This window comes from Procambarus clarkii, chromosome 57 (genome assembly GCF_040958095.1).
Source record: "Procambarus clarkii isolate CNS0578487 chromosome 57, FALCON_Pclarkii_2.0, whole genome shotgun sequence".
NCBI lineage: Eukaryota > Metazoa > Arthropoda > Malacostraca > Decapoda > Cambaridae > Procambarus > Procambarus clarkii.
This window is the reverse complement of record NC_091206.1, coordinates 19,587,883-19,602,551: the sequence shown is the minus strand read 5'-3', so window position 1 is coordinate 19,602,551 and position 14,669 is coordinate 19,587,883.

Below are 14,669 nucleotides of genomic sequence, written 5' to 3'. Positions count from 1 at the left end.
TATCAGTATAGCGGCACTGGAGTGAGGGGGACGTCTTTATCTTGCTGGAGAAATCTTGATGTATACCACCAAACAAGTCCGGGAGCTGAGAGGAATGAATTACAAGGAAATGCGTCAGGTATTAAGCCTTACTTCACCGGGGAAAATATTGAAGACATGATGTAGCATCCACGTTACTCAAGGAAAGCTTACAGGGCAGACAAAGAGAGACGATTTTTTTTTTGGTGGTACACGAACCGGGAGAGAGAATAGTGTATAATTATAATGACGTTTTAGATTTCATACACAACTTCAAATACATATATGGCGGCCCAGTTGGCTCGATTACTGCAGGGACAAACAGAAAATACACACACACGCATACATACTAAAAAAATACATATATAATACTCCTCATTAAATACATTTCCCCGTGTACAGTATTTGTCAGTATTTAAATGCCTTCTTTGTGTATATAAAATATTTTTTTTTCGAGAAAAACACAACTCTAGAATTTTATATACAATCTTTCAGGCGTTTAGCAAAATAGTTTTACGCTTCTATCTTATGATAAAACATTCCTATGTATATTTACGGTGATTGTATTTTTCTTAATTAGACTGATAATGATGATATATATGACTATGTAAGCAATAATTATTGTATTACACGTTCATCATATATTTATGTATAGCGTTTTAGCTGCTATTCATCACAACTCTCTTTCTCGAACGTCTCATCAAAAGTGCAACGTGTATGCTATGATAAACCGTACTATATACACAAATAAAACGTCTAATATATACGCCTATACGTCTGAAGAATAAAGTATACATCGTGAACGTGTATTATAAAGCTCAAAAGAACGCCAAACTTATGCATCAAGAGAACGCTTAATATTAACAAATGCCAAGTTCTTATGAAAGAACAATATGTTAATCTATAGAACGCATATGTACCCAAAGAGAACACTTAATATGTGTTATAAATGCCCATAATATTAACGAATGCCAAATTCTTGCACACGAACAATCAGTTATGCAACTTCAGAATAACAAATCACTAGAGACTTAAATATATTAAATAATTTAAATGCACGTAAAAAAACAACTTAGTAATTCATTTCATTAGAAATATTTAAATGCAAGATAATTATTACAGTAACACTCACTGATAAAATAAATGTAACTGACAAAAAAATATAAATGCAATTCAGATAATAATGGAGAAAACCAACAATACCAGAATATAAATACATTACATTTCAGAAACATGTAATATGCAATGTAAACATTGTTATGTTTACATTTCATACTGCATGTTTCAGAAATGTAATGTATTCATCTATTGGCAGAGAACAACGCTCAATAGCGGGGCTGGTAATTAGACACTTAACCAGCACTTTACTTATTTTGAGTTGTATGGGGTTAGGAGGCGAACTTTACTAGTGTAAATCCTCATCACGCGGTGATAATGAGAGTGGAACATCAATACATCCATGACATCATACACCCATGCCAGAAGTACATCCATGACATCATACACCCATGCCAGAAGTACACCCATGACATTAATACACCCATGCCAGAAGTACACCCATGACATTAATACACCCATGCCAGAAGTACACCCATGACATCATACACCCATGCCAGAAATACACCCATGACATCATACACCCATGCCAGAAGTACACCCATGACATTAATACACCCGTGCCAGAAGTACACCCCATGACATCAATACATCCATGCCAGGAGTACACCCATGACATTAATACACCCATGCCAGAAGTACACCCATGCCAGAAGTACACCCATGACATCATACACCCATGCCAGAAGTACACCCATGACATCATACACCCATGCCAGAAGTACACCCATGACATCAGCACACCCATGACATCAATGCACCAATGACATCAATACACTTATGTAAATAAAAGTAGAAGAAACTCCCAGTAGAGACCAGGGAATTACATCTATTACGTGAAGGTAATTATGGTGCAAACGGGCCATTACCAGATTAATTTAGGGGAGGTAATTATAAATATTATCCGGGAATATGGTAGACAGGTGGGGGGGGGGCCAGGAAGCGTATAATACAAAAACCATGAATACAAATTCTATAAAATTTAAATATTAAACATAATTTGTTGATTCTATAAAATTGATGGAGAAATTACTTAAAGGAGAGGAGTGAGTTTCCTGAAGGAATGAGACCAGTCTGTCTATTGGCAGTCGAGACTGTTTTGATAGATGACTGGGTGTTGTTGACTAACTGTCCTCGTTCGCCATATATGATTTTCTAGTTGTTTTACTCAATCAGAGACTTATTTTTATAGAGCAGAGCGCTTGATGAGCTACGAGAAAAGTATGATGATGAGAGTAAGTCTGGACTCAGTAATACAATTGCTGTTATTCGACCACATTCTCTTGTAGACCTGTGCGATATATATATATATATATATATATATATATATATATATATATATATATATATATATATATATATATATATATATATCATCAAGTCCCTGTTAATATGGGAAGACACAGTGTCTATGCTTAAGGCACAACTCTCCTAAACACGAGAGTGAAGTATACAACTTTAGAACACTTTCCCACCAGGAGACTCGAACCCTAGCCAGCACAGAAGCCTTCCAGCAACTGGCATAACAGGTACGCCTTAACCCGCTCCACCACCTGCTCAGACCCTTAAAAGAGATGGTAATTTCGGAGTATTTAAATACACCAAAGATCACCACCTCCCAAGAGCACTAGAGCAAGTGAGGGGTCATTTATACGTATATATATTTATATACGTATATATATATATATATATATATATATATATATATATATATATATATATATATATATATATACGTATACATTTATACGTATATATATATATATATATATATATATATATATATATATATATATATATATATATATATATATATATATATATATAGGGTATTAAATTCATCAACATATTGATGTTGATGAATTTAATACCCTATTAAATACCACCTCACCCCATCCACCTCACTCAAATATATATATATATATATATATATATATATATATATATATATATATATATATATATATATATATATATATATATATATATATATATATATATATATATATACAACTTTAGAACACTTTCCCACCAGGAGACTCGAACCCTACTACGATTGACGACTACGACGTGCAATTTTCATTTTTTCCTAAGCACGTCGTAGTCGTCAGGGGTTTTTGATAGCTACGACGTGCATAGGAAAAAATGAAAATTGCACGTCGTAGGCGTCAATCCCACTACTATATATCCCACTACTATATATATATATATATATATATATATATATATATATATATATATATATATATATATATATATATATATATATATATATATATATATATATATATATATATATATTAGAGCATCTCAGCAATCAACTTTGAACAATTTGGTAAAATTGTTGCTATGGATGTAGCACGGTGATGCTATATCCATAGCAGCTACACTAGTATTTGTACTGTTGCTACTATTATTTCTACTACTGCTGCTACTACCACAACTACTATAACTACAACTGCTACTACTATACAAATATTATTATTATTCACAACATAACATTGCTTAGAAGGCATCCGATGTTTAAATCATTGACACACTGATGTTGACACACAAAACAACAATAGAATGTACACACGCACGCACTCACTCACGCAAGCACTCACTCATGCACGCACTCACTCTCACACACACTCTCAGAACCTGGACACACAGTCCTGGGAATTCCACAAAGTCATTCCGCACAGTTCCCATAACATTCCAGTTGGATTTATTTTGCTCTGTGGAGTTTAAAGTCAGTTACTGAAAGTTGAGTGCCGATACCTGAAGCGTGAATTGTGAAGGGTTGAATACCAACCTCCGTAGTCGTGTATACAAGAATTTTCAGATTCTATACATAATATGAGCTCTCTGAATAAATGCCTTATGCCCTGAGCTCTATGGTTAAATATAAAGTATGGTAATTACTGAATAGAAAGTTTAGGTAGTTTTCTATTAAAAATTTAGATGAGTATTTTTTTTTAGATTCCATGAAAAATTAATTGTTTTTAAATTCAGGTAATTTTTTAGTAGAAAATTAAAGTAATTTTCAGGAGAAAGTTAAGGTAGTTTTCAAGAGAAAGAACTAGGCAAGTAAAACTTGACAGTACACACAGAAATCACAATAGCGTGATGCATCAAATGAACAAATTCACATGGATTAAGGCTGCGCCTGGGATGCTCTCGGACGTAGGTTCGAATCCTCGTCCCGGCCCTTGTGAATTTGTTCAAAACTCTACAGCAATTAAAAGGGTATTGTAAGACAAAGTACTGATATATAAGGGTGGACACTAGGAACAATGCCCAAGAACTTGGACCATTGAGGATCGAACACCGACCCTAAAAAAATAACAAAACAAGAGATCGTCTCTCTACCGATCAGTACAAGTGAATAGTTTGCTTAGCATAATATAAATAACATTGTTTAATTAAGCACTTTGATACCCATCTAGGGCAAAACATATTGTAACAGAAAACAGTTCCATAGAAACTGACCAATGGAGCATTAATCACCAGGAACAAAATATGGCACAACCGTCACAGCTATAGAGTTCTTATTTACCGCAGCACAAGCTGATATTAACAGCACAACGCACATGTGAAAAAGGAAAATGACAACGTTTCAGTGCGTCTTGAACCCTTTCAGGTGTCTTTCAGGCGCTCAATGACCGAAACGTCGCAACTTTCACCTCATGTGTGTGTGGTTTGGGCTATTTATTTTCAGCCGAGTTACTGTGACCTATTATATCTGCACGAGCTAAAAATTTAGCTTATACGAGGAGTAATATATCGTTCTGAGAGGTATACGCTGACTCTCCTGAGCCTCTCCTGAGTTACCAGTAAGAGTTTGTCCTTGTGTCATCTACACTCTCTCGTGCCTTAAGACTTCACTGACAGGCAATATATTAGAATTTCCAGCAACACGTTCTGAAAAAAGATTAACTGTCGTCTGTTATAAAGTGACCCGAAAGAATCTTTATGAATTTAATAATAACTTTAAAATATTCCAGTGAATATATAAAGTGAATATAGCACGATATATGTAAGCACAATCAACAGGAATTTATCTTAGGGTCGTATGCCCAACTAACGAAGATTTTACACCGTTTCTTCCAACAATATAAAAGAGAATTAAACATTGCTCATTGAGTACTAACCCAGAAATTTCAGCATCAGCATTTACAACGAAAATTTAACATCGCCCGTTAAGCGTGATATACCATCATCCCCAAACAGAAACATACACTCTGAGGTAACCTTAACCTAACCCAACCCAACCCAACCTCACCTAACCTAACCCAACCCAACCTACCGTAACCTAACCTGACGTACCAAGGCCGATGCGAAGAAAAATGCAGATTTGTGAGCCGCTAGTTAATAAGTTGCATTTGTAACGTTGTTTACGATAACGCAAGCGGGGCGGATTCGGTGCAATAGAGATGTAATGACACGCGGACGCAGTAGCCAGGGGATCAACTACCCTGACTATCCTATACGACTCTTGTGTAGCAATAAGGCTACAAAGGGTTATTACGCCGGCTGCATCTTTGTCATGATCTGGCCGGGTTTAATATCAGCGCCGAGTTTCACGGGTCGCAGATATCCAGGAAATTAAAGGATTTGAACACAGAAAACTCTCGTGTTGATATGAGACGAACAGAGAGGGAGGGGAGAGAGGGAGGGGAGAGGGGCGTGGGGTGGGAGGGAAGAGGGTGAGAGGGAGGACGGGAGAGGGATGGGAGGAGGTGGGTGGGAGAGGGAGAGAAAGGTATATATAAAGAGGTAGAGAAAGAGAAAGAGAGAGAGAGAGAGAGAGAGAGAGAGAGAGAGAGAGAGAGAGAGAGAGAGAGAGAGAGAGAGAGAGAGAGAGAGAGAGAGAGAGAGAGAGAGAGAGAGAGAGAGAGAGAGAGAGAGAGAGAGAGAGAGAGAGAGAGAGAGAGAGAGAGAGAGAGAGAGAGAGAGAGAGAGAGAGAGAGAGAGAGAGAGAGAGAGAGAGAGAGAGAGAGAGAGAGAGAGAGAGAGAGAGAGAGAGAGAGAGAGAGAGAGAGAGAGAATCTTAAGGCTTCCCGGGAACAAATTGGATGCCCTTTCTCCTTGTAACAAATATGATTAGATTTTATCGTTAGATAAAAATTATTACCTAATAGAATGCTATCAAATAGATCAGAATTGAATTGATAAGCGATAATATTAATTTAGGAACATTGAAGGAAATCACAGAGAGTGAGAGAGTTGTATGACCATCGCCGGGAATAATGTTGCTATCATAGTCATGATAGTGAGAGAAAAGTGATTGTCATTACCTTAGTCTTGCTGACTTTCTACTGTTAGTAAGATAACAAAGTTATCAGGAGACTTGACATTCCTCCCCCTAATCCTTTTTACAACCTCTATGGCAAAAATAACCCGTAACTGTTGTGGCAAAAGTCAGAGACAGACATGTCTCTGACCTAGAGGGGTAGATGGAATTGAATCTATTTTTGTATATGCTCCTTCCAAGTTATTAAAACATTTCGTATCTGTGTGTCTCCAGGTATAGGATCTTGTATATATAAGGAGGGAGCGAAGGTGGTGTCCATCACGCTAGCTTTTCACGTGGCTAAAGGATGAGTGACAGCTTCAAGTGGTACTTTAAGGACCTGCTTTCTTGGCCCTGGTGTTGAGTGCGGGCACCGTGTGTCATCTGTCGGTCTTATAGGTGTGATATAGGACCTTCTTCCAGCCCCCCCCCCTTCCCATATACATCCCTCTCTCTCTCTCTCTCTCTCTCTCTCTCTCTCTCTCTCTCTCTCTCTCTCTCTCTCTCTCTCTCTCTCTCTCTCTCTCTCTCTCTCTCTCTCTCTCTCTCTCTCTCTCTCTCTCTCTCTCTCTCTCTCTCTCTCTCTCTCTCTCTCTCTCTCTCTCTCTCTCTCTCTCTCTCTCTCTCTCTCTCTCTCTCTCTCTCTTAAAGATCTCTACACTGTGATAATTGACACGATTATGAACCAATTTCAGTTCTATTGACTCTTATTTGAACTAATAAATCTTAAGGTTAGAACATCCGGATAGGCAACTTACCCAGCCCTACCCATATTCGTGTCCATCCTATATTTAGCAAAGGTAATTACCAATCATGGCATCTAATACGTTGTTTCTCCATACCTTTTTTTTATGGTAAAAAGAAGCTTGGCTTGAGTCATGTAAATGTTTCTCAAGATTACCAACTAAAATTATGCCACACAAATTTTAAGAAAATTGAGCGCACGCCTTACATGGCCCAAGAACATTAGAAGCGAGCATTACATGGCCCAAGTGTACTGTAAATATCGTACACGGGTTGTAAAAACACTGAACGTTCCCTAAGTAAGGTGTAGCAACACTGAAAGTACTCCTAAATATAATAGAACATTATAGATAAATACACTTTTTGTTAAAAAATTTGCAGGTGTAAGCAAGTTTACATATGTTGAATGACATACAAGATTAACAGATTGTCAATAACACTCACCTGTGGTACAAGGAAAAGCTTCCACTGTATTTCCCTCTAATCTCCTTCTTCATGTCTCTTTCTTCCTCAGCCTTTTTTTCCCCTTAACCTCTTTCTCTGTATTGTCCATCGCGCGCTCTTTATACTCTTTCCTTTATCTCTATATTTCAGCGAAATATTCACTAGGGCTATGAGGTGGGCTCAAACCTTCGACCATAGTAGTGCCAAGCCGCCTACTCTACCACTATACCACTTGTAAAAGCACCCTAATCACCTTCAGTGGTTAGGTGTTTAATAACACATTAGTTTATATTGCAGCTACCTTACCCTGTCAAAGTAGGAGAGATAAATGTATGTGTATATGTATGTGTGTATGTATGTGTGTATGTATAAGGAAGGGAGTATCACCTCTGGCTGGAAGAAGGTTAGCCTTGGAGGAAAGCACACATTACGCATTAGAGGGGAAGGTTAGGTCCCCCTCCAATATAGTTTCTGTGTTCTTTTCTCCTACCATCCCTCTTCCTTTTGTGTTTTGTTGTGCTCTATTAGATATCTAAAAGTTTCAAGATGTACATCGGTTGATACAATGAGTGCTTAAAGGTTATGGATCTCTTGGAGCTCCTCCGCTTCCGGACCAGAACCGAGGACGCAGCAGGCGTTGCCCCTCTGGATCGCCACACTCAGGCATATGAGTATATTTGTATATATAGATGTATGTGTGTATGTATGAATGTATTTATGTATGTGTATAAAGGATATGTGGAAGGCCCAGGAGGCCTGGGTGATGACCGGGTATCAGAATAGTATAGTATCAGAATTGTATCAGAAGTATATTAAATCAGTATCATTATTAAATCAGTATTAAATCAGTATTAGTATTAAATCATAAATCAGAATATGTGGTAGACAGAAGTAAACATCGCCTCTTGCTTCCCTCGGGATGTTATTTATACTTAATAGGAAGTTCCCTTTGGTCTCATTTGCATCATACTCACATGTCATCTGTCCTGAAGATGCTGCGGCAGCCTCCCTCCATCCTTATCCCCCTCCCTCCATCCCCATTCCCCCCAATCATCCAGCAGTACTGTCACCGTCCAATCATATACCCTTATCCTCCAGCCCACTCCCTCCACATACTTTGGAGTCTCTCCCTCCAAACTTTACCTCCATCCCTCCAACATTTCCCCTCCCTCCAACCTTTCCCCTCCCTCTAACCTTCTCCCTTCCATCGACTTTACGTCCTCCCTCCAACGTTATACTCCTTCCCTCCTACATAACCCACTGCCACTCCTTTCTCTATAAAAAACAAACAAACTTACTTGCCATCATGTTACTCTAATCCTTACGTTCACTCCCTTTTCCACTTCCTTCTCACAAACTCATCTTCTCCTCCTCCTCCTCCTCTCTCATTTCCCATCGTCACTATTACACCTTGTACCCCCTATTTCTCCTACTTCGTCTCTTTACCTGATTCCATCTCTCCTCCAGTTATGTAACTTCTCCACATCTACGCCTCTCCTATCTTTCCTCTCCCTTGTCTCTCATCTCTCTTCCAATCCTCTCTCTCTCCCCTCCCCCCTTTCTCTCTCTCCCCCTCCGGTGATGGGTGTGATGCCTCGTCCGGCCGTATCAGAGGATATTATGGCCTTTTTTCCGAGTAATATTTAGGGTGTGTATAACAGGATTTCAGAACGAGAGAGGAGTCTTGTGCTCGCTGGTTGGCTTCACATGAAGTTTTTTGTTTATAACTGCGACAGAACGGAGCCTAATGTATTATAGGATGGTGAAGCCTATGGGAGAACGGAGTCTAATGTATTATATGATGGTGAAGCCTATGGGAGAACGGAGTCTAATGTATTATATGATGGTGAAGCCTATGGGAGAACGGAGCCTAATGCATTATATGACGGTGAAACCTATGGGAGAACGGAACCTAATGTATTATATGACGGTGAAGCCTATGGGAGAACGGAACCTAATGTATTATATGATGGTGAAGCCTATGGTAGAATGGTGCCTAATGTATTATTTCATGGTCACACCAAAAGGTTTTTTAAACGATCTGATAAGTAAAGAGAATACTTGGAGTAATGAACGCTTAGATACTTTAAGGCATATGGAAATTTCATAATATTTATCTATATGATTTGGAAATATTAATTAACACACACAGATACAAAAGAATGCACACTGATGGGATATACCTATAAGAAACTATGTATATCAATAGATATATCAATATTTCAATAAATGTCTTCTTGCATCAATTTAATTCAAATGGGATTTTAATTCCTATCCATGATATCTCGTCCAGCCCCTTGCCATGCTTATATTCTGTCCTCTGGGTCAATGCTTACATGAACATTATATGTAGGGATCATGTCTCCTATCCTCTTTTTCAAGCGAGGTAAGGTCTAATTCCCTCATAGGTCAGTTTTTTAAGTTCATTTAACATAGACACAGACGCTCTGTGCTACTTGTTGAAGATATTGTTCAAGATTCAGCCACTCGGAACAAAAGCTCCAAGCAGCACTGGCTATGGTGAGCCCGAAGAGGAATTTGTCGTGCTACTCACTGGAACACTTGCAAATGGCTTGGTTCCGAATACTGAAAAGGCCAGACGACCTTCGGAAAGTGCCTCACAGCTACCTTGGCATGGCAGAATGTACATTCGCCTCATTGTTGTTGTTGTTAAAGATTCACTACCTGGAACAAAAAGTTCGAAGTAGCACGGGCTATGGTGAGCCCGTGTTCGCGTCGTGGCATTTCACTTTTCTCAGAGGTGGCTGTAGCCTGCCAATCTCCTTACTAATGACATGTAACTGAATACTCATGAGCCTCCAGCCACAGCTTCATCCCGTGATGGCCCCATCTCCAATTAATATTTCGGACCCTCAGTCTCTGTAAACCTACTGAGCCACAGCGCACGGGTGTTGAGCATGCTCACTCACGGCGCCGGAAACAGTGCCAGCAGACTATCCAATCAGGTAAGAGTGCCACCATTTGCAGCCAGCTTATGTTAGGGGTTGAGTATGTATGTATGAATCTCATAAGTGTAGAATGGTGCTACGCTGGACTGTAACACCATAACAGTATATACATGTACAGTGTATAAAAATAATAAGAGAATTGCCTCTGTAATCAGGTACTGCAAGAAGACACCAAAAGCTCATATTTCTCATTCGCAACACGAGAGGGACATCTTTCTGAGGAAATGGTGGCGTTTTCTCTACCTATATACACAACACACATATTACACCAAGCAGCCAGGTGTTATTATAGTTGTTTTGGTAAAAATGCGTTAAAATCTCTGTCCACACACGTATTCCCTATTTTCTGGGAGATTATTTATTTACACTAATCTCTCTCTCACTCTCTCTCCACGCATTACAGTCTCCATTACGAGGTGCTGGGTAGTCTTCGACAAGAGCATTATCTTCAGCACTCGGTAAACTATATTTCCCCGCATCTCCACAATGCGACACACACAATTGTCAAACAGGAAATGATCGTAGAAGGATCTGACAAGGTGGACACCCATACTGACTCATCATTACAGTGCAGAGATCAGGCATGTTGGGCATCGGACTCCAGCTTCACTGTAGAATGCATCTAACAAAAGAGGACACTCCAACGTGGCTTTTTACTACATTGAAAAGATCGTATTAGACAAACAACGTGTCTTTTTCTTTATTAAATAATATACAAAATAAAGTTCTGGAGTTTCATTACGACATCGTTTGATATATGAAAGATAGAAGAAGAGGAAGGTGAGTGAATTTAAGATAAGGGGGAATATTTGTGGAAATAACGGAATGAAGACGATCGAAAAATGTAAAGACGAATACAAAGATGAATAAGTAAAAATAACTCGGATAAACAGGGAAAATGAAGACGAAAAGTAATATTTGAATTGACCGTTTCCTAATAAAATAATATATTTTTTATTATATGCAGTGAATTAAACACACACACACACACACACACACACACACACACACACACACACACACACACACACACACACACACACACAGACACACACACACACACACACACTTGGCCTCCCCCCGGATACGACATAAACGCACAAGAGAAGCAAATTCTTACCAATGTCCGGAACGGAAACAGTGTGTTAAGCTTGGGACGCTACTGGGAACAATTGAAGGCATTCTAAGAGGATTAAAACCTTCAAACTTATTTTAATATTTATTATTTACTATTATATAATTATTACAATTATTACCCTTCAATATCATAATTACTATCTATAATTGTTAATATTATTTTATTTTGTATTTAATAATATTTACATAATGCATTAACATTAATGTTTTTATTATAACCCGTTTCTCACTTTTAAGTTGTCGGCAGGAATCAATACGGAGAGAAAAAAAAAACAAGTAACGCTTAGGGAGCTGGTCGGCCGAGCGGACAGCACGCTGTACTTGTGATCCTGTGGTCCTGGGTTCGATCCCAGGTGCCGGCGAGAAACACTGGGCAGAGTTTCTTTCACCCTATGCCCCTGTTACCTAGCAGTAAAATAGGTACCTGGGTGTTAGTCAGCTGCCACGGGCTGCTTCCTAGGGGTGGAGGCCTGGTCGAGGACTAAAAATCCCCGAAATCATCTCAAGATAACCTCAAGAAGAAGATTCTCCAAATTTTTAAAAAATTGGGAGAGTGAGAAAAGCTAGAATATATAATGCATGTATTTATTAAAATTCAATACCGATCTACCTCCGACAAGACCATTCAATTAACTTACTAAATGCATCGAGGTGAACCTCCTTATGGCTAATTTAAATTATGTGTAGATAATTTAAATTAATGAACGTATAGATATTCCATTCAGCTACCAATATCTTTGTTTACTCTCTTGGTACATTCTTATTTTGAAGTTATCTTGAGATGATTTCGGGGCTTAGCGTCACAGCGGCCCGGTCCTCAATTAGGCCTCCTCTTTTTGTTAAACATCTCCAAGAAGCAGCTCGTAGCAGCTGTCTAACTCCCAGGTACCTATTTACTGCTAGGTGAAAGAGGCATCAGGGTGAAAGAAACTCTGCCCATCTATTTCCGCCTCCGCCGGTGATCGAACCCAGAACCATTGGACTACGAACCCCGAGCACTGTCCACTCAACCTATTAGGCCCCCCCTATACTGATCATATATTTCTACAACTCAAAATAGTGCACTGTCCCACCCTCTATCTTAACAGTTGAGTAAACCTCCAACTATCCACCGCTATCCCATTACACACACATATCCTATTATATACATCCTATTCCATTATTTACAATCCATCCCATTACTCACAACCCATCCCTCCCATCTTATACAGAACCACCACAAAAAAGCTTGTCCTGTTCCAGGATCTGAACGACCGTCGTGATCTACGTCTTTGTGCTGTTTTAGTGAGATTAGGTCAGCTTTTATATACCCTTCTCCTATTTTATGTAGAATAAAAAACTCTCCATAATTCTACATAATTATGTACCGCTTCCTGTGTGTGTGTGTGTGTGTGTGTGTGTGTGTGTGTGTGTGTGTGTGTGTGTGTGTGTGTGTGTGTGTGTGTGTGTGTGTGTGTGTGTGTGTGTGTGTGTGTGTGTGTGTGTGTGTGTGTGTGTGTGTGTGTGTGTGTGTGTGTGTGTGTGTGTGTGTGTGTGAAATTACACACACATACACACGAGACCAGAACATGTGTTAATTTTTACAGGTTTAATCATTTTATCAGTTAATGTTTTCATTTATGTATTCATTTTCATAACTTTGGCGGGTCAAAGGGGATAGAGAGTCTGTGTTGTTTTTGGATTAAGCTTTTGGGAGTTGATGGAGGTTTACTCTGTAAGCGCTTTTAGAAGATCAAATCCCTGTATTTCTATGTGCATGTATATATATATACATGAAACATTTTGTATGAATATGTTTTATAATGGAGGCTGCTCTCACCATAAAAATTATATTTTCTGTATATGGCCTTTACATCATATGTAGAAGGGAAAAATAATATTTTATATATATATATATATATATATATATATATATATATATATATATATATATATATATATATATATATATATATATATATATATATTAGTATATTTTGGTAGCAGTCTTTCCTGTAGACATATATTATTAAATATGACCGAAAAAGTAAGATTAATAATTTTAACACGAATTTTCTCAATTTGAGAAAATTCGTGTTAAAATTATTAATCTTACTTTTTCGGTCATATTTAATAATATATATATATATATATATGTATGTATATATATATATATATATATATATATATATATATATATATATATATATATATATATATATATATATGTATATATATATATATATATTTATATATATATATATATATGTATATATATATATATATATATATATATATATATATATATATATATATATATATATATATATATATATATATATACATATATATATATATATAGAGAGAGAGAGAGAGAGAGAGAGAGAGAGAGAGAGAGAGAGAGAGAGAGAGAGAGAGAGAGAGAGAGAGAGAGAGAGAGAGAGAGAGAGAGAGATAGATAGATAGATAGATAGATAGATAGATAGATAGATAGATAGATAGATAGATAGATAGATAGATAGACAGATAGATAGATATCAAGAGATCCATAACCTTTGAGCACTTTTTGTATCAACCAATGTATATCTTGTTATCATTAAATACATAATAAAGCACAAAAAAACACGAAAGGAAGGAGGGTGGTAGGAGTAAAGCACACATAAACTGTACTGGAGGGGACCTAAACATTCCCTCTAATGCGTTATGTGTGGTTTCCTCCAAGATTAAGGGCCCCTTTCTTAAGTTCAGCCCCCGGAAGCACAACAAGGTGAGTATAACTAGGTGAGCACACACACACACACACCCACACACACACACACACACACACACACACACACACACACACACACACACACACACACACACACACACACACACACACACACACACCACACAAAGACAAACCAATTCCATGCAATGCAACGGGATCCCAAACAGGACCATCTAACATCGACATCGGCACAAGTCCACTACGGGCTCACCAT